General features: G+C 47.7%; 1 long non-coding RNA gene across 1 annotated transcript; it reads right to left on the reverse strand.

Moving 5' to 3' along the window:
* Positions 1-997: 997 nt before the first annotated feature.
* LOC128779095 (uncharacterized) lies at positions 998-10,723 on the reverse strand. Its single transcript, XR_008425034.1, has 3 exons — positions 10,425-10,723; positions 1,360-1,429; positions 998-1,212 (listed from the first exon to the last, which is right to left on the reverse strand). It is a non-coding gene; the product is annotated as an uncharacterized LOC128779095 (long non-coding RNA).
* Between the last annotated feature and the right edge of the window lie 2,168 nt (positions 10,724-12,891).

Here is a 12,891-nt window from a genome sequence, read left to right on the forward strand (position 1 = left end):
ATTTTCTTAATTTCTCTTTTTGATAGATTGTGGTTAGTGCATAGAAATGCAAGTGATTTTTGGATATTGATTTTATATCCTGCAACCTTACTGAACGTGCGTATTAGTTCTAATGTTTGGGTTTTTTTTTTTTTTTTGGTGGAGTCTTTAGGGTTTTCTATATGTAATATCATGCCACCTGCAAACAGAGCCAACTTTACTTCTTCCTTTTGGACAAAAGTATTCTTTTAAGTGCACAGACTGAATTCAAGGAAGGGACATGGGTGAAAGAGGCTGAAGCCGTGCCCACACTCCAGGACTAAAAATACACTGCCCCTTAACCACAGTCAGTTGCTGGGTACATTGAGTTTCAGGAGCATTTAAAAAGCAGATTTCATCAGTCACTCAAAGGCATGGATTTTAAATGCAATTACTGTATGTAATTAGCTGTTTCATCTTCAGTGCCAGTGAATTTGGAATTTAATCTCTGATTGCACAAAATAGAATACTAAGCAGATCAGCCCATAGAAGGGCTGGCGTAGTTGTTTACTGGTAGCCGGATAACGTGGCCAAATTCCTTAGAGCCACCGCGGACAAATGTTAGACAGAGGAGGAGGGAGACAAGGCACTGGCTCTTATAAGGCACTTATTTTTAAACCCACGTTAAAGACACGGTTTGTCCTCTCTCCGAAGCCTTGCCCCACGCTGGGTGGAGCCCATCACTCAGCCTCAAGTACAGCACATACCACAGTTACCCGATCGTCTCTGCAACTGCTTTTCCTACCGGGTTATGAGCGCCTTGAAGGCAGGGACCATGTCTTATTAAACTTTGTGTTTCTGACGCAGAGCAGGGTGCCTGGCCCACCACAGCGGTCAGTAAATGAACGAACGAGTGAGCCACCAGTTAAATCAGCAAGGGCCAGTTTTGCAAAAATAAGCAGTTTATGTAAACCTTTATTTATTTTTTTTTTTTTGAACTCTCCCTCAGCAGCATCTTTCTTTAAGGCGTGTGTTTTTTCTTAAATTTTATTTTAAATTCCAGTAGAGTTAACATCCAGGGTTATGTTAGTTTCAGGTGCACAGAATAGTGATTGAACACTTCGTCCGGAGCCCATCACGACAGGTGCACTCCTTAATCCCCATCACCTATTCTACCCATCTCCCACCCCCCTCCTCTCTGGTGACCATCAGTTTGTTCTCTACAGCTAAGGGTCTTGGTTGTTTTCCATGTCCCTAAAGAAAAAAATAAATGAACCATTTAAATTATATTTACTTACCCGTTCTTTTCCAAGGTCAACCTGCAGCAAAACCCAATTTTCCATAGGCTGGGGGGGGGGGGGGGGCGCCCTGTCAGCCCGGTAGCCAAACTCCCATAATCACCATAGAAGAAGTCACAGAATCTCAGACTTTCTGTGACACAGCCTCCATCAGCCAGCTCCCTGGTGGACACCTGTGTACAGACCAGACCGGCTCAGGGTTTCCGAAAAGAACTAAAGTCCCAATCCTCAAATCCAGATCACCAGTGACTAGGTAACAATATTTAAAAATATATGAGGGGCGCCTGGGTGGCTCGGTCGGTTAAGCGTCCGACTTCGGCTCAGGTCATGATCTCACGGTCCGTGAGTTCGAGCCCCGCGTCGGGCTCTGTGCTGACAGCTCAGAGCCTGGAGCCTGTTTCAGATTCTGTGTCTCCCTCTCTCTCTGCTCCTCACCTGTTCATGCTCTGTCTCTCTCTGTCTCAAAAATAAATAAACGTTAAAAAAAAATTAAAAAAAATATATATGAATAAAGATAGGCCATCACGTTGAAGCGGATTCAGTGTTACTGACCTTAATTCTAAGTTCGGTTTGTGAAATATCTATGAGATTTTTTTTTTTTAATGGGGGGGGGAGGGGCAAAGGGAGAGAGAAAGAGAAAGAGAGAGAGAATCCTAAGCAGGCGCCATGCTCAGCGTGGAGCCAGACATGGGGCTCGATCCTACAACCCTGGGATCACGACCTGCGCCAAAGTCGAGTCGGACACCCACCCGACTGAGCCACACAGGCGCCCCTCTAAGAAGCTTTCTCAGTCATTTATTGCCTAGTCTCCCCGAGGACGAGAGCTGTCCATGTTGTTCACTGCTATACCCTCAGCTCCCCGAACCGTGCCTGAGCCGTAGAAGGTGCTTAAAAATTCTCCCAAGTGACAGAGTTTGTATGTGTGACAGCCACAGAGACAGATTGCTATTAAAAAATTACGTGGGGCGCCGGGGTGGCTCGGTCGGTTAAGCGTCCGACTTCGGCTCAGGTCGTGATCTCACGGATTGTGGGTTCGAGCCCCGCGTCGGGCTCTGCGCTGCCGGCTCAGAGCCTGGAGCCTGCTTCACATTCTGTGTCTCCCTCTCTCTGACCCTCCCCTGTTCATGCTCTGTCTCTCTCTGTCTCAAAAATAAACGTTAAAAAAAAATTTAAAAAAAAATTACGAGCTCCTTTCTTGTTTCCAGGAACAAAAAAATTTTTTTTTTCAGTGAGCCAACCATGAAAAGAGCATTAAGTATCAAGGGCATAAAAAAGTTTATGGTTTGGGGCACCTGGGGGGGCTCAATCGGTTCAGCCTCCGACTCAGAGATCCAGCCCCGCGATCAGGCTCCACGCTGAGCTTGGGGTCCGCTTGGGATTCTCTGTCTCCTTCTCTCTCTGCCCCTCTGGCACACACTCTCTCTCTCTCTCTCTCTAAAAATAAATAAATAAAATTTAAAACAAAAGATGTATGGTAAAAGAAACCCCTAAAGCCTGTAGAGGACGTGAAGCAAGAAAGTGTCCCCTTAAAACATGTCCCAAGTGTCCCAGGTGGAGCCTTTTCGCACAGGTGCCTCCCGCAGTGGGGCCGAGCCCAGCCCACGGTGGTCTCCACTGGCCCAATCTGCTTTCCTGCGACAGTGGCCCGCGGGGCAAGGCTGCAGCGGATGCGATCGCAGAGGAATTGGAAGGGCGAGCAGAGAGAGGAAAGCCGGGGCCCTCCAGCCTGCGCCCCAGGCCTCCGCGTGTAGGCGGGGTGCGCATGTGCAGCACGTGTGAAGCGTGTGGTTCCCCACTGGCCTCTCACACAGCGGAAGTGAGGACAGCGGCAGAAATAAACCCAAAACAAACAAAAGCCCCACCGCGGTTTCCATAGGTGACACGGAAGCTTTGTAATTTCCGCACACAGCTCTTTGCCAAATGACTCATTCCAGAGCTTGAGGGAGAAGGACTGATTCCCAGAGCAACTCGCAGTTGTCGTGATGGCAAAAGGCACGTCCGGGAAACACGAAAGGGGACGTTGCCTTTTTTCCCCCGTGCCCAGTCTGTCCGCCCCGGTGCCTTCGGGGGAAGGAAGGGGGTGACAGGTTCCTGGTTCCTGGTTCCCGGGTTTATCTGAGCCTCGGTGCAGCGGGCCGGACCCCGGTCTCTGCGGCCACCTCTCCAAGCGCTACAGGACCCCCGGCAACTGGAGCGAGCAAAGCACGTTGCAGACGCCGGGTCTCCCTGGCCTAGATCGTGCCCATCTGAGCGTGCGCGTGTGTGCCTCCATGTGTGTGCACATGTGTGTGCGTGTGTATGCGGGCAGGAGCGTGCGCGCACCTGCGCGTGCATCTGAGTGAGTGTGGCCGGGAGGAACATTCTGAGAAAGAAGGGAGTCCAGGCCTGACCGCCAACAGTTACTCAACTCTTCAATCTGAGGCAAGTCCCTAGAGTCTAAGAAAGTGTTTCTTTCATCTGCAAAAAGAGGATAGTGTAAAACCCTCCTCTGTCTACAGAGATGAAGGTCCTCCCGAGACCGTGACCGTGCCATGCCGATGCTAACCATTATTACTTTGGCGTTTCTTTTCTCTCTTTTCCCCCCAGTCGTGTCCAGTGGTCAGACTGCGTGGGAGAACCAGGTGCCCCCCGCCACAGGCAAGTGCAAGCCGGCTCCAACCCTTTAGGCGGGATATATATTGATATGCAGCTCGGTCAAGGTCTAGGTGGTTTGTGTTGTTCCCACCAGCCCGTCTCCTCGTCTCCGGCTCACCTCCTGCTCGCCAGGCCGGTACACTGGTTCCCAGCGCACCCCCACCCCAAACCGGAGAAGATGTGTGTCTATCAGTTGCCTTGAGAATTCTCTCCAAGCGTTCTCCGCGCGATGTCAATAGCGGCGACTGAGGCGTACTGACCCCTTCTGGGCCGGGCGCTTTGCCAAGCACGCTACGGGGCCCCACCTCACTTAATCCTTCTGGTATATTCATCAAACTCAATAGCGTTCTCTCCATTTCCCAGATGAGGACATTGAGAGGAGAAAATCTGGCCCGAGATCGCACAGCTATCAAGTGGCAGAGCGGGGACTGGAACGCAGGAGGTCGGACCCCCAAGCCCTCCCTCTGAATCACAGCCACCGAGCTGAGCCAGCCGTGCGCCAGCCCAGCCCATGGGGGATACGTGGAGTTTGGGGCAACAAGGGAAGAAGTAAGGGCGAGGAAATCTTATTCCGGATGTGGAAGCCCTACACGAGGGCTAAAAGTCTTTTCACTTTCTTACAGGTGTCTGTGTTTTTTTTTTTTTTTTCCCTTCCTGGCTCCCAAGGGGAAGAGACAAGGAGTCTTGTTACATGCTGTCCTCGGCACCATCCAGACTCTGTGCCTCTGGCCCCAAAGCAACGGCTGGGCTAACTCTTGCTGCCTCGTCGGTCCCTCCAGGGGCTGTGTGCGGTCGGGGATGGCATTCCCTCGCTGCTGTAAGTGGGGTGCACACAGCACAGCGAAGCTCTCCTGCGGGCCCCCGGCTAAGTGAGGAAAAACAGAGGTGTGCTTGGGTGACAGCCTGCTGGAGTGGAGCCCCCATCCGTAGTGCTCAGTTCCACGCTGCATGTGGCCTCAGTGGTCCTCGAGCCACTGACTCCACTGGACAGGACACTGAACCGGGGAGAAGAGTGGCCTGTGCTGCCCCAGCCCGGCTCTGCCCCCGGACAAGAGCTGCTGCTGTACAAAGCAGGGCAGGGACGCCTGGGTGGCTCAGTCGGTTAAGCATCTGACTCTTAACCTTAGCTCAGGTCATGATCCTGAGGTTTGTGGGTTCGAGCCTCCCATCTGGCTCCTTGCTGACAGCATGGAGCCTGCTTGGGATTCTCTCTCTCCACCCCCCCTCTCTGCTCCTCCCCTGCTCATGCTCTCTCTCTCTCAATATAAATATATATATTTTTAAGTATAAACTAAGAAAAACAAAGGCCAGTGCAGAGAGATGGGTCCTCCTCCCAGATATGATACCAGCTAGCCCACACCAGCAAACTTCAGATTTTTCATTCTTAAAATGAATGTCGGGCTTGGGTTTCACGAACTCTAAAAATTCCCTTCAATTCTAAAACCCAAGGGTCCTAACTCCCTCCTCTCCTGGGCAGCTCTGTTCCCATTGTCCCCCGGAGAGCCATGGGGACCTTCTGCAGGGGGGGTGATCAAGGGGCTCCCGGGAGGCTGGGCGCCGGGGGCACAGGACTTGCGGAACAGAAACCCGACTGCTACATCAGCTGGCAGAATGAGGAAGCGGCTGTCCCAGGAGACCTAGCCCAGAGACAGCTTCCACGGCCACGGAATTCTCGGGGCCCTTAGTGTGTCTCCAAAGGACAAGATGTGTGCCCGCTCGACGACAGGCGCTCCTCTGACAGCGGAGTCTGAGGCTCACACACCGTGGACGTGGCTTTCCCCCCAGTTACGTACTCCATCATGGTCACTTATGATTAAATGAATTTAATAACACCGCCACACTACCCCTCCAAGACCCGAATGACTTCTTTCCAAATTTAAGTTGCTCAAACTATTGACTGTAATTAACTGGTATAGCCACGGCATAATGATCTGGAGGGTTACTGAGCAGGGAGAAATAACCCAGTTTCAATGGGCTACGTTTACTTGCAGAGAGACAGAGAGAGAGAGAGAGAGAGAGAGAGAGAGAGAGAGAGAAGGTATGTTAGCGCGAGGCTTTACCCACTTACTTTTCAGTGTAAAATTTTCCAAGATGGAAGTAGAGATCGAGTTGCCAGGATGGCAAAAAAAAAAAAAGACGTCGGGAAAATGAGGAAATGGATTTCACGTGGGCAACGGGTGACAAACCTTTCTTCTACGCGGTTCTCGGTAAGCAGGGGACGCTCAAGGTCACTGCCCACACCTTTTTCTGTCTCGCGGATGTTCTTAGAGCCAGGTCAGAGAGCAAATCATAAATGGGGGCAAATTCCAGCCGGGTCTTTTCAACCAGCTGTTTTGTTCTATGAGATGTCACAGTGTAACAGGATAATTGGAGGGTTTGGATAAGCTGGTGAGGGAATACGGGGTTTTCCGAAGGAACATAAAAGCAGAGAAGCAGCTCCCAGCACTAAAGCTGGCTGTCCTGTTTCTTCAAAAATAGGTCCTCCAACATGGGAGAAGCAGAAATCCAAACCTTCTTAAATCCCCTCGACTGTTCCGAACAGAGCAAACACAGAGCAAACACGTATTTCATGAAAGAGATACATTTCGAAAGATCATAGCACCAGCTGCTTGGTCACCTAAGTGTTTTTGGAAGAGGAAAAGAGCTATCCAGCATTAAAGATTCAGGAATGTCTGTTGACATATTAAGGAAACAACCTCAGGGGACAGCTGACAAGGCTCCAAGAAGCATCACCAAGGGAACAGTGACGCAAACGCGTTCCGTTTTTTACAGGCTGGCACTCTGCCAGGCTTCCTCGCCTGACAGCTGATGTAATGCTAATCCCTATCTGGGTTAGCGTTGCTTAGATATCAACTCAAGCGACTCAGTCAGCTACAATCAATAGCGGGCTCCTTTTATAGACGATAGTAAAAAGGAAAAATATATATATATATATATATATATACACATACATCTCAGAGAACAAGAACTACAGATTCTGGCGTGCTAAAAACCTATCCATTGTGCCAAAAACGGAAAAGGAAAAGAAAGGAGGGTCCAGTATAAGCCCAAGAAGCATGTTAACCCATGCCAAGTGTCTTTTTCTGAAGTCCAGTCGTCCACAAAGGATAGTGCTATTTCACAACACAAGTTTTTTTTGGTTTTTTTTTTGTTTTTTTTTTTTTAAGCGTCACGGAAGAAGATGCCTAATTTCCAGCTGAGCTAAATAATGACGGGAGAAAACAGAAGACATTAGGTGGCGATGTGAAAATAATGCCTTTTTTCATTATTGAATAAATGGGCTGGTTCCTTTGGAACCAATGCATAAAATATTGTTCTTCAAAAAAAATTCTCTCTTCAAGACCACTGCTTTTCAATTATTTTAGAATAAATAATAAGAAGTATGCAAATTTTAATCAATCTCAGATTGAATGCCTGTGTCAAGTGCCCTCTATAACATGACGAGGGGCCACTTTTCATTTTCTCTCAAGCATTGCAATTTTAACTGTCCAAGAGTGATAAAAAAAAAAAAAAGAACTCCTTTTAGCAGCTCACTTTAATTATACATATTCTTATCTATTTACTAGATTATACTTAGATGGAAGAGACCTAGGTCGTCTTACACAGAACACCAGTAGCAAAGCATCCTTGGTTCCAACGTGCTTAATGTAAATAATAATAATAATAATCTGGTGGTGGGTGTCGGGGAAGGACGAAAACCAATAGAGAAAGTAGAGTATTTTTTTAAGTTTATTTATTTTTTTGGAAAGAGTGTGAGAGACAGGCAGAGAGAGAGAGGGAGATGGAGAATCCCAAGCAGGCTCCACGCTGCCAGCATAGAGCCTGATGCAGGGCTTGATCTCACAAACCATGAGTCATGACCTGAGCTGAAGTTGGACGTTTAACCAACGGAGCGACCCAGGGGCCCCAGAGTATTTTTAACAATAATGCAAGGAGGATAGTCGTGATAACAACACATGAGCTTCACGAATGAAATGCACAGGACGGCAGTGACACGAAAATGACACATTTTTTATCTTTTACATGTTTATAGCACTTTGCTTTTAAGGCAGGTGTGGGTTTTTTCCCCTAAATTAGAGGAAGTTTAAGCTTCAGGGAATCTATAAACCGTACGAATTTATATGAAAGTTGATGGCCAGGTACATGTCGTTTTGGGAGAAAGCCTCCTGGCCTTCATTAGATTCTCAGAGGGTTCCAAGAACCCTCCCTTCCCCAAAGTTTAAAACTGATGCATTCGAAGGAGTTAAAAATCCTTTGGAAATTCGATCTCAATTATCCTTCACCTCCCAGTGAGATCATTTATTTACAGGTAGAGAAAGTGGGAAATTGAGAGGCTAAGTTGCTTGCCCAAGGTCAAGGAAGCAGTCTGGTCTGTTATTATCTATGACGCTAGATCAGATGGCCTCCTTGAATGAGTTTCTGTGGCATGTCCGTTAGTGAGGGAGGTCCCATTAGAGCCACGCCCGCCCAGGAAGGGCCAGAGGAGCTCAGAACGCCCGCTGATGACTCCAGCCTCGGTTCAACTGGTACACCTCCCTCTCCACCGTCTCTCATGCCCACCTTCCTTTCCCTCCCCCTACTTCTGTTACCCAAAGTCTCCTTTCGGTAAGGCCAAGGCCAAGCAGAAAACACAAGTGCGGTATTTCAACACGTTAGCAGTCTCCCGCAAGAATGTAATCTTCGCATCACCTTTCTTTGATAAGGCAATGTTTGCTTGGGAATCTTGAAACACTCCATATCTGGCAAAAAGGATACAGAGCAGGAAACTAAGGCATACAGATATGAAGGAACTTCCCAGCATTGTAGAAAATAGGACGCAAATTTAGTCCTCTAGACTCCCAGGCTGACCTGTTCTAAGTTGACTTACACCAGCTCAGCCTACGAACAGAGCCCTGAGTTCTGGGAGAGCTCCAGCTGGGGGCAGAGGCCAGCAATGAATAGCATAGGAAAGTCGGTCCCAGCTTCCAGTAGGGGGTGGAGCAAAGGGAATGGTCTAGAAGGAATGAGAACGGGGGATTCTGTCCCTTGTTTACAGCAATAATATTTCATGTCACTTTAGAGTTATAAAATCATATTTTCTCATTGCAGAAAATTTGGACAAACACAGAAGTAACAAGAAGAAGAGAAAAAAAAAAATACCCGTAACCTCATGTCTCCCGGGGATCATCCTAAAGGGACAAACATCCTGGTTGTTAGGATTGGTGCCTCCTCTGAGTGTGACCCCAAAGTCATAACTCTTGATTTCTTTGTTAGGACTGTGTGCGCGATGAATGCATGACTCACAAGGGGGTTCCATAGCTCAGATAAGATTATGCATTTGAAAATGAGAAAACTCCTTTGTAAATCCTAAATGCCTATATTACACATATAAGGAATTTATACCCCTGTCCTCAGAGGTTGCTTTGTGCTCATAGGCGCTAACACTATCCCCCTAAAAACACTGCTTCTCGTGCTAAGTCCCTGCTTTAGAACAGACCATGGATCCCTATGGCCTTTTATCCAAATCCAAGTGTCTCTGGTCAGATTTGTCTCAGTTCAGAACCCAGTCTCAGTTCAGAACCCAGATTTGTCTCAGTTCAGAACCCAAACTATGATCGGCACCAATTCTCCTCCATCCAAGTAAATCTTAACACCTTTGGCACACTTCTTGGTTGTTTTGTACTGAAGTTTTCCAAATGCCTTCCCTTATACATGACATTTGAGCCCACCTGAAAATGCAAATCACTTCTAATGCCTCATTTAATATCATTTCCATCAAAGGGCAGCATGCTGGGGGGTAGGGGGTAACCTATCCCGAACTAGTTTTATGCATGATAATTACATGACACGTCACTTAAATTTACATCCACCTTCTGTTTTTTTTTTTTCTTTTGCAAACTTTTATTTTCATTCCGTACCTCCTTTCCTAAAATGCTTAAAAAATAGATTTTGCAAACCATGGGACATGAATGTCATTTGTTGTGTGTGAATTTGCTAAGAAATAGGGTGTACCGCAGCTGTTATTTTTTTCCACATATCCTACTCAATCTGTCATGCGTTTGCTGTGTTTTATAAATATGTGTCATATTTGGAAATATATTGTTCACATATCTTGCATGTTTTCCATTCAAGGCATGCTAAAAATACGGTATCAGTTTGTCAACACGGCTTTCAAAACCAACAAGATCCCCTCATTTGAAAATCCCAACAAAGTCCATAGTCCAGACCAGGCGGTTATTATAAGACGTTTCCCTTCCTGTTTCTTACGGGGCCACTGTTTGCCTGTGTCTCTGAGTCACGTGTAGTTGTGCTTTACGCATCTCAGATACGAAAATATCTCAGGTGTGTGACTCAAAAGCTAGGTGGCTTACTCAGATGGCTTCATGTGCTAGAATGCATGTTTCAGTTGATACAGGAATACGACAGAAATAACGACCCAGGTTCCTTCATCACAGGACTGGTTTTTCTGATGAGTCAGCAACAACACGTTGCGATAACGCTGTTGGGGCCTTTCCATTAACTGAAAGCTCTGAGGTGTGCAAATCAGAAACTGACCTGGCTTCCAGATCATTAAAAACGCCTGTTTTCTTTCCTGCATCGAAGGTGAAGTCCTGTGGCTTCCCGGAGAATTTTGAACCCAGGCATGGCCTCGTATGTGTAATGGATGGCGTGGGGAAACTGAGGACAGGGTGGGAGATGTGGAGGGTGAAATTTAAATATCAGTTCTCTAAGAAAACAAAAACTTGGAGTGCTCAATTGGTTAAATGTCTGACTCTTGATTTCAGCTCAGGTCATGATCTCGTTGTTCGTGAGACCGAGCCCCATGTCGGGCTCTGTGCTGATGGTGGGGAGCCTGCTTGGGATTCTCTTTCCCCCCTCTCTCTGCCACTCCTCCGCTCATACTCTCTCTCTCTCTCTCTCTCTCAAAATAAATAAATAGGGCGCCTGGGTGGCTCAGTCGGTTAAGCAGCCGACTTCAGCTCAGGTCATGATCTCGCGGTCCGTGAGTTCGAGCCCCGCGTCGGGCTCTGTGCTGACGGCTCAGAGCCTGGAGCCTGTTTTCAGATTCTGTGTCTCCCTCTCTCTGACCCTCCCGTGTTCATGCTCTGTCTCTCTCTGTCTCAAAAATAAATAAACGTTAAAAAAAAATTGTTTTTTAAAAAAGAAAGGAAGAAAGAAAAGAAAGCAAAAACTCACTTGTCCTTTCTAAGCCAAAAGAATAAGGCAACGGTTAAACAAGGAAAATGAGTTGGTGTTCTTCTGTTCTCTCCTTGTTAAATTATCTTCCATTTTATAAAGCACGTCTGTCAGTTTCTTTTAAATAAGGGCAAAATTAGCCTAAGAAATCCATACTCCGGGTCTCATATTTTCAACAGACACCGTTATTACACTATCATTATTTACTACATGTTTACTTCCTACATTAATCTGATCTTAACACATTATCAGACGACTGTTTCCTTGCAGGAGGGAAGCTCACTCCGCAGGCGGTCTCCCCAGCCTGGACTGTATGTGTGTTTGTTTTGTGCAGCTGCACGGATCTGGCTAACTGAGAAGCAATTCTCACGTGACCGAGAATGGCCCCACACTCCTCCCTATCTCACTTCCTTTGTGTGCCTTGTAGAGACATGCAGGGGACCGTGCAAGCCAGCTGTAGAGGCTGCATCAGAGGTTCTGGACCTCAAGTTTAAGGTACAACTTTGGAGGGAGTGTGTAAGGGGCTCTTCTCTCCCCTAACGTGTGCACAGAGAACGCATTCCCCAGTTTATGGGACAGACGTGGGTGCCTTTCAAGAACGCCTCACTGGTTATCGCCAAAAACAAAAACGAAAACAGGGGCGCCTGGGTGGGTGGCTCAGTCGGTCAAGCATCCGACTTTTGATTTCGGCCCGGGTCGTGATCTCAGTTTGTGAGTCGGAGCCCCGTGTTGGGCTGTGTGCTTGGGACGCTCTCGCTCTCTCCCTGTCTCTGCCCACCCCCCCCCCCCAGGCCCTGCTGATGCACGCTCTCTCTCCCTCTCTCTCTCTTTCTCAAAATAAATAAATAACTTTAAAAAAGTAAAACAAAAACAAAAACGGCTCCTGGTGATGTGATCACGCACCCGCCTTTTGAGACAGAAGCACAGTGTGATCCACCAGCTTCCCGACAGTCTGTGTCAGGACAGTGAAGACCTTTGTCCCCACAAAGGTTTGTTGGTCTCTTTCTGCCTGTTCAGCAGACCTGCAAGGGAAGGCAGCTACTATTTCCCTCCCACCCTGCTCCCCAGATAGGGGAAGCTCACACAGCTTTCTCGGGAGCAACTAGAACGGGAACCTAGATTTTTCCGGCTCGTGTTTCTTTTAGCTCGTGTGCTTTCTGAACCGTCACCTACCCACGCTTCCCTCCACCCTCCCCTGTGAAGACCTGCTGGGGGGAGAAAGTGACCTTTTTCAGAGTGTGCTCTGGAGTGCGCCTTCAAAAACATGAATTTATTTCCAATCGCTACATTCTCAGGACCCGTCAATGCGCCTTCAAAAACATGAATTTATTTCCAATCGCTACATTCTCAGGACCCGTCAATTATTTTTACATTGTACGCCTGTTGCCCCGCTGAGTATAAATCGATAAAAAAGCACGCAGACAACCTTGCTATCCACAGATCCTAAAATGATCCCCAGTGTCCCTCACCCTGGTCATATGTAACCTTCTCCCCTTGAGTGCGAACAGGGCCTTGGTTTGCATTCTAACCATAGAATGCAGCAAAGGTGGAAGGGTATCACTCATCCCTGTGTTTCATGATGCGAGCGGCGAAGGTGAAGGGATTTTGCAGATGTAATGAAGGTCTCTAATCAGGTGTCTTTGGGTGAATCACAGGGGAGATTACCTTGGGTGGGTCTGACCTAATCAGATGGGCCCTTTAAAAGAAAATCTAGAGGGGCAGAGACAAAGCATCAGATCCTCTCTCGCACTTGCTGGCCTGGAAGAAGCAAACCTACCAGGAGACGCTTGGGAGGAAATGAATTCTGCCCTATGAACTTGGGAGA

The sequence above is a fragment of the Panthera pardus genome, unplaced genomic scaffold (genome assembly GCF_024362965.1).
Source record: "Panthera pardus isolate Hobbes unplaced genomic scaffold, ASM2436296v1 HiC_scaffold_22, whole genome shotgun sequence".
Taxonomy (NCBI): domain Eukaryota; kingdom Metazoa; phylum Chordata; class Mammalia; order Carnivora; family Felidae; genus Panthera; species Panthera pardus.